This window comes from Triticum urartu, chromosome 6A (assembly GCF_056163025.1).
Source record: "Triticum urartu cultivar PI428250 chromosome 6A, HENAU_Tu73, whole genome shotgun sequence".
NCBI lineage: Eukaryota > Viridiplantae > Streptophyta > Magnoliopsida > Poales > Poaceae > Triticum > Triticum urartu.
In genome coordinates, this window is record NC_141878.1 from 526,244,785 (window position 1) to 526,253,941 (window position 9,157).

The window sequence follows — 9,157 nt, forward strand, 5'->3', positions numbered from 1 at the left end:
AAATGTGGTTTGACAAAAACTTTTGAGTGTTTTGGACCTTGCCTTGATTGGATTTTTGTCTGTTGTTTGCAAGTGCTCTAAAAATCAAATAAATCCTCCAACTCCTATACTTCATCTCCTTGCTCCAAACTCTTGAACCAATGATCATGCCATGTGTATAGAGCAATATAGTATTTTCTTACAAAAATAATTTGGCCAAAAAGTATTTTCAAAAATTAGTTTTCCAAAAACCCCTGAATTAAGATTTGTACTGCAAGTACTTAATTCAGGGCAGTAAAAATCTTTCCAAAAATATGTTTGACTCCTATTAGATATAGGATACCCAAAAAGAACAAAAATATAATTTTAAAAGTTATTTTACTATTTTATTTAAAAGATTTTTCTTAAGGAAAGAAATGGTCTTTAATAGGGAAAAATTATTTTTATTGTTTCAAAAATATTTGACAAAAATCAGGGAAACTCAATGGACATATATTGTCCATATATAAGAGTTTCAACACATGGTCATGTTCAAAATATTGGTCAAATCCCTCAAAAACCATTTCTGCCCATTTCAAGGATTTGAAATATTTCTATAGGAAATATTCCCTAGCAATTCCAAGAAAATTCTAGCATGTCACATATGACATGTTTGATGATCTTGCCAAGTATCATGTCATGGAGAATAGTATAACCCCATGAGATCTCCTCAAAACCATTTCTGTCCATTTTGAAGTTTGAGCAACTTTACATTGCCAAACATGTCCAAATGTTCTCAAACCTTGTGAACATGCTCAAATGGTCTAATTATTCATCTAGACCAAATGGCACAAGTTGGAGAGAATGTTATCTTGCTCAAAGTGCCCCAAAACCCTTCATGTTCAGAACCAAATTTGAACAACTCTACATTGGCAACTTTCTCCTTTTGATCTCAACTTTTGTGGACATGTTCATATGACCAAATGAGGCCACTACACCAAGTAGTGCATCAAGGAGAAGTGTTATGCTCAACTGGATCTACACAAGTCCATTTCTGCTCATTTCTAGGGTTTACCAAAGTTACATTGTGAACTTTGCCCAAATAAGCTCAAAATGGGTGTAAGGCCCTAATTATATGTGCAATTTCACCCTGTGGAGTCTCCTGCCAAATGGAGTTCATTTGCTTAACCAAACAAGCATCAAACACCTTCTGCCATTTTACTAAAACCCCTGTTTTGACCTCTTCCACTCTTCTCCATGGCCTCCACTTTTTACCACAGCCCCTCCTAGACCTCTTCTACCTCCAGTAGCAATGGCTGCATCTCAGATCAATAATTGAGGGGTGAAACCACCTCTTTTACCCCTCTTCCTCACCTCCCTCCTCACTCCAGTGGCCACCCAAGGCATCCAAGGCTTTCCCCATATTATTTACTCCTCCCTAGAGCTACCAGACATGCTTAGCCGTGCTCACTTTGCCAAAAAAATGGCATGCCGGCCATTTGCACGCTCTGGAGCGCGCTACAGTGCGCTCCCGCACTGTAGCCGCCCCTGTCCAACCACCTCCGGCCACCTCGGGCCTCCCCCGCGTGCCTACCGATGCGCCTCGGTGTCCGCAGCACGCTACACGGTCGGCCCCCTCCTCTCTCCTCCTCCCCGCGCCTCCGCGCTAGCGAACAGAGGCCGCCCGAGCGCGCCAATGGAGCGGCTCACACGCGCGCGTCTCTGACCTCTCCCCGCTCTCTCCCTTAGCTCCCCTCGCCGTAGTCCACGCCCAGGAACACCCCAGACACGACGCCAGCTCCTCCCGAGCCCTGCAGCGACGAGCGTGAGCTCACCGGCGCATGGGTCTATGGGACCTCGCCGCTCGCCTATTTAAAGGCCTCCCCGAGCCCTTCTCTCCTCACCACTCGCTCTCTACACCACCAAACCCTCCCCTTGCACCCCCAGTTCCTCTCCAGAGCTGCCCGAGCTCGAGACCGAGCTCGAGCTCCGCCGCTTCGGCTCGCCGGAGTTCGCGAGGTATAGGCCTCCCCCGTTCCTCCTCTGCCTCGATCTGGAACCCCTACAGCCCTCTGATCCTTTCCCCCTTCTTTCCCCTCTCTGTAGCTGCCGGAAACGGCCGGAGTCACTGCCTCCCGAAGCTCCTCCGCCGCAGCTCCTTGTCGCTGGCGAACCAGGCACCCCCGCCGGCGAAGTCCACCACCCACCGACGTGCGGCAGTCTCCTGAAGCCATCCCCGCACTCGCCGGAGCTCGCCGTGGCCAGCATCGTCGCCCGTGAGCACCGCGACCCCCCTATCCACGGGTTAGTGATGACAGGTGGGCCCCGCCTGTCATCCTCACCTCTCTCTCGCCCCCTCTCTCTCCCACTGGCAGCTGGGCCTCGCCCGTCAGGTTCAAACCTGGCGCGCGCGCGCTGGCTCGGCTGGGCCGCTGCCCTGCGGCTGTTCTGGCCCAGCAGGCACAGAGCCCTTTTCCCTTTTCTTTTCTGAACAATTTTTAAAATCCATAACAATTCAAATTAACTCCAAATTTGATGATTCAAATTTCTAGTAGTTTCTAAATTCATTCCCTACCACATGGTGCTACTTGCACATTTTTACAGAAATATTTCTTTCACAAATATTTAGCAAATCCTATTTTCTTATTTCTGTGCTGAACTTTAGAAAATCACAGAGAGCCCATTTTTGATCCAAATTCTATGATTCAAAATCCTAGGTGTCTATAAGTTCAAAACTTAGTTTTTGAACATTTTTACTAATACTTTCTGTATCACCTCAAATAATGGTCTATTTCTTCATATTTGCCAACTTTGCAAATTCATAGGAAAATCATTTCAACTCCAAATCCAGTGAAACCAATTCCTAGATGCTTCTAAAATCATCCTTTGTTAAATGGGTGCCTTTGCTCATTTTTCAACAATATGTTCCTGTACACTTCTTGCAATTCCATAAACCCCTTGATTCAATCATATCAAATGTTTAGAAATATCCACTGACCCAATTCCAATGAAACCACTATGGTTAATTTTCCTATAACCAGAGATGTCCTAGAAAAGTCAAATCAATATTTTTGGAGCACTTTCATTTCCTGCCTTGTTGTGTTGCTTATTATGGTTGCTTTCGACGATAGTTGACGAAGTAGATGAAATGCTTGGAGTTGGACCAGAGATATTTGAAGACCTCGAAGACTTGGTTAAAACAGGCAAGCAGCCCTTTGACCATGATGAACCATTTTTCATCATAATAGCATTTTCGTTGTTTCATCAAGTGCGTGATATATATCTTGAATGGCAACCTTGCTAGGCTTGCCTCCGTTGCATACTCCATTGATACTTGCATTGTTCATGACTCTACCCTTGCTTAGAGTTGTGTTGGTGGGTTGTAGAAATATGCTATAGTAAATGGCTACGCAAAGTGGGTCAGGGTTATGCATGGAAAGAAACAAGTGTGGTTTGACATACTTGCAAACAGCCCAGTGGGTGCCACTAATGCCCCTGGGAGATGAGGATGAACTAGGTCACTAATTGGTGGAGAGGTAGTGTACCGAGGCTCGATAAAAGTGTTGTTTACAGAGACGGATTAGATTTAAGATTTGTCGACTGTCCCAACCTTACATGCGCAACCACTCTACCCTTGTATGGGAAAGGGCATTATTGATTACCTAGGCCGATACTAGCTTGGAGCCCGCATTACTAGTGACGGGGGAGAGTTGGTGCTCTCTCTCGGGACGGGTTCGTGCTAGGTAGGGCGGCCAAGAACATTTTTATGGGGCACCGGACACACCGTTGGTACCCCGTGCCAGTGGTATGTGATGAATATGGGAGCAAGGCTCCACAATTTTAAGTTGTGAAAGGTTGGGCATGGGGGTTACTACCAATCGAGTGGACTCCATGTTAGTGTCGTCTAGGGAAAGATAGTGATTGGGTGCTTACCCCGGGTACTTGAAGTACCGCGGGTCGTGGATGACACGGAAGTTCCCCGGATCTTGTGGGTAAAGTGTGCAACCTCTGCAGAGTGTAAAACTATTCGAATAGTCGTGTCCACGGTCAAGGACAGTTGGGTGGTGCTGCTTAGACTACGTCCATATGTTTCTGACAAACAACACGGTTTGGTAAATCTGTTGACATGATTCGTGAGGAAGTCACGATGAGCTTGAGTATGAGTTGTTCACAACTCTATCCCGATGTTGATGTCTGTAACCTCCTGATACTTGTTGCAGACACATTCATATCCTTGATAAATTTTGATCATACTTGCATGAGAAAAACTAGCTTTCCGCAAAAATGCCAAATTAGCAGTAGTGCCTTGCATAATTATTCTGTTATCACCCTTGGGTTGCTTGCGAGTACATTCAAAGTACTCATTGGCTTGCCACTGGTTATTTTATTGGCCAGGCATGAAAGAACATAATATGAAGAAGAGTACCTCGGTGACGAACATGCGAGCTAGGACGCTTCCCAGTTAGAATGCCTGTAGGGTTAAGGCAGATGGCATGGGTCCAAGTTATCGACGAAGATTTCCACTGCGATGTTATACTCAAGACTTGACCATAATGGTCCTACTTGTGTAATACGGTATGTATGGATGTAAGACTCTTGTTATTCAGCTTCTGTGTGTTCAGTGAGCATTGATCTCTGGGATCACTGTACACGTGCATTCGGTGATCACGACTTATGAGTCGGGGTCCCTACCCACACGGTGAATCCTAGAAAAACATTTCCGTGGGTATGTATATCACACACAATTCTTTGTGTGGAAATGTTTGTGCAAGGTGGCCTAACGCAAACAGTTCGCTGCCGGAAGCCGTGTGTGATTGTTAGTTGATCGAACATGCCTACTTTCTAGAAACTGTGCGGGTTGTTTGAGTTCATCGCCCACGGTGTTGTCTCAGTAACCGTCTGCAATAGAAAACCCCAATAAGCAGGGTAATTAGCCTATTATTGATAATCCATGTACTAATCAAACTGATATTTGTTATAAAACATGCCAGATATTTCATATTCGTATAAAAGCAACCAGGATTTCATAATCGAATTACATCAGATAGCTTCAACACTCAGTTACGCCATTACACAACAGCACCAAGTTTCACATGCAGCATCAAAAACCTTTGAAAAGTAGCATCATAAACGGTAAATAGACAGATCAATCTCATCTCGGAAACTGCAGAAGCGGAAGGCAAATATTGAGCCTTTAGTGATGTTGAATGTCCTTGCAACTTTAGGCCTGTGGCTATGGATAATTGCCCGCCCAACCTTCGTCCTCTTCAGCAAGACTTCAATATTGTATCGTGGGTGTTGAATGAATGCCTTCCTCACCTCTTGACCATGAAGGTGGTTTGAGAGGTAATCATCGGTGAACTGCTTTGAAAAGTACTAAAAACAAAGCTATGCATAAATCACTGTTGTAAATTTTTAAATGGCGCAAAGGGTAAAAACAAGGTAAAAGAGTTGGTACCATCCTATAGTTGACTGATGTCTTCTTCATTGTGCAAACAAAGATCTTGTTGTTTTTCATCGCAAGTTTCTTCATCCTAACAATCTTTCTGAGTTTCTTGACTTGACTGATATTCATGGACATCTCATTTTCCCATATGCAAAATGGGTCGAGCAGTGGGTCTAAGCCTCTGACAGCAGGACCTACATGTGCAAGACCAAATTGTAAGAAACCTAAATATTAGAATAATTCCTGCAACTGCACAATATGTGTTATTAGCCCAAGGACCCTGCTTGAACAAACCTCGATGGTAAACTGCATTGTCTCACATTGTTTCCCTGTAACACACATAAGGAAGATCTTGATCAAGTTAACTGAGAGTTGCCATACTATCAGTAGAATATGTATTGAGTACAACCAAATTCGATTGGTGTCACATGCATAACAATACAAAATTGTACCCACAGCAAATGAAAATCAAATTGCAGAACCAAACCAAACAGTTAAATGGACAGCAGACCAAATGAACCAAAATAGTTAACTGAGCACGACATTGCAGAATAGAAACATGTACTAGAAGATAAGACAGTTAACAAAACAAAGAATGCTTGAGAACAGTACTACGAAATGTAGCAATTGTTTGGCCAAAGTGTTAACTGAACATTACATTTCAGAGGACCAAACTGTTAACTGAACATCAGATTGCATATTAACATTACATAGGACAAATCACTAGAAGGCACTAGCGGTGGCCTCAAGAAAACAACACGAACTGTATTTTAAAGTAGACAACCACGTGGCGGTGTCGATGGTGGCCTCGAAGACGAGGTGCTCCTCCAAGATCTGGCGGTCGACACGCATGGCAGCCATAGCGACCTCGTGCGCGTGTGCGGCCGCATGCTACTGAGCTCCACGTTATAATGCATGCAAAATGGCTGTGGGCGGCACTTAATTGGAGGATGGAGGCAGTGATTTCGGTGGAAGGTGTCGCGCCGTCGGTCGGGGCATGTGGGACGGGAAAGGAAGAGGATGGTGTGGGTAGGGTGTTGATGTCTACTACACAACCTTCTTCTTGTAGATGTTGTTGGGCCTCCAAGTGCAGAGGTTTGTAGGACAGTAGCAAATTTCCCTCAAGTAGATGACCTAAGGTTTATCAATCCGTGGGAGGCGTAGGATGAAGATGGTCTCTCTCAAGCAACCCTGTAACCAAATAACAAAGAGTCTCTTGTGTCCCCAACACACCCAATATAATGGTAAATTGTATAGGTGCACTAATTCGGCGAAGAGATGGTGATACAAGTGGTATATGGATAGTAGATAATAGTTTTGTAATCTGAAAATATAAAAACAGCAAGGTAACGAATGATAAAAGTGAGCGTAAACGGTATTGCAATGTGTTGAAACAAGGCCTAGGGTTCATACTTTCACTAGTGCAAGTCCTCTCAACAATAATAACATAATTGGATCACATAACTATCCCTCAACATGCAACAAAGAGTCACTCCAAAGTCACTAATAGCAGAGAACAAACGAAGAGATTATGGTAGGGTACGAAACCACCTCAAAGTTATTCTTTCCAATCAATCCGTTGGGCTATTCCTATAAGTGTCACAAACAGCCCTAGAGTTCGTACTAGAATAACACCTTAAGACACAAATCAACCAAAACCCTAATGTCACACAATATCAGATTCATCTGTTCAACCAAAACATAGAACCTCAAAGAGTGCCCCAAAGTTCCTACCGGAGAATCACGACGAAAACGTGTACCAACCCCTATGCATAGGTTCATGGGCGAAACCCGCAAGTTGATCACCAAAACATACATCAAGTGAATCACGTGGTATGCCATTGTCACCACAGATACGCACGGCAAGACATACATCAAGTGTTCTCAAATCTTTAAAGACTCAATCCGATAAGATAACTTCAAAGGGAAAACTCAATCCATTACAAGAGAGTAGAGGGGGAGAAACATCATAAGATCCAACTATAATAGCAAAGCTCGCGATACATCAAGATCGTGCCAAATCAAGAACACGATAGAGAGAGAGAGATCAAACACATAGCTACTGGTACATACCCTCAGCCCCGAGGGAGAACTACTCCCTCCTCGTCATGGAGAGCAACGGGATGATGAAGATGGCCACCGGAGATGGATTGCCCCCTCCGGCAGGGTGCCGGAACGGGTCTAGATTGGTTTTCGGTGGCTACGGAGGCTTCTAGCGGCGGAACTCCCGATCTATTGTGCTCCCCGATCGTTTTAGGGTACATGGAGATATATAGGTGGAAGAAGTACGTCAGGGGGCCAGGAGGGGCCCACGAGGGTGGAGGGCGCGCCTAGGGGGGGTGGGCACGCCCCCCTACCTCGTGGCCTCCTCGAAGCTTCCTTGACGTAGACTCCAAGTCTCCCGGGTTGCTTTCCTTCCAAAAATAAGTTCCGTGAAGTTTCAGGTCAATTGGACTCCGTTTGATTTTCCTTTTCTGCGATACTCTAAAACAAGGTAAAAACGGAAACTGGCACTGGGCTCTGGGTTAATAGGTTAGTCCCAAAAATAATATGAAAGTGTATAATAAAGCCCATAAACATCTAAAACAGATAATATAATAGCATGGAACAATCAAAAATTATAGATACGTTGGAGACGTATCAGCATCCCCAAGCTTAATTCCTGCTCGTCCTCGAGTAGGTAAATGAAAAAAACAGAATTTTTGATGTGGAATACTACTTGGCATAATTTCAATGTAATTCTTCTTAATTGTGGCATGAATATCCAAATCTGAAATATTCAAGATAAAAGTTCATATTGACATAAAAATAATAATACTTCAAGCATACTAACTAAGCAATCATGTCTTCTCAAAATAACATGGCCAAAGAAAGTTCATCCCTACAAAATCATATAGTTTAGTCATGCTCCATTTTCGTCACACAAGAATGCTCTCATCATGCACAACCCCGATGACAAGCCAAGCAATTGTTTCATACTTTAGTAATCTCAAACCTATAAACTTTCACGCAATACATGAGCGTGAGCCATGGATATAACACTATGGGTGGAATAGAATATGATGATGGGGGTTATGTGGAGAAGATAAAAAGGAGAAAGTCTCACATCAACGAGGCTAATCAATGAGCTATGGAGATGCCCATCGATTGATGTCAATGCAAGGAGTAGGGATTGCCATGCAACGGATGCACTAGAGCTATAAATGTATGAAAGCTCAACAAAAGAAACTAAGTGGGTGTGCATCCAACTTGCTTGCTCACGAAGACCTAGGGCACTTGAGGAGGCCCATTGTTGGAATATACAAGCCAAGTTCTATAATGAAAAATTCCCACTAGTATATGAAAGTGACAAAACAAGAGACTCTCTATCATGAAGATTATGGTGCTACTTTGAGGCACAAGTGTGGCAAAGGATAGTAGCATTGTCCCTTCTCTCTTTTTCTCTCATTTTTTATTTTTTTATTTGGGCCTTTTCCTTTTTATGGCCTTTCTCTCTCTTTTTTTGGGCCTTCTCTTTTTTATGGACTTTCTCTCTCTTTTTTTTGGGCCTTCTCTTTTTATGGCCTTTTCTACTTTTTTTTATTCCTCACTTGGGACAATGCTCTAGAAAATGATGATCATCACACTTCTATTTATTTACAACTCAATGATTACAACTCGATACTAGGACAAAGATGACTCTATATGAATGCCTCCGGCAGTGTACCGGGATATGCAATGGACCAAGAGTGACATGTATGAAATAATTATGAA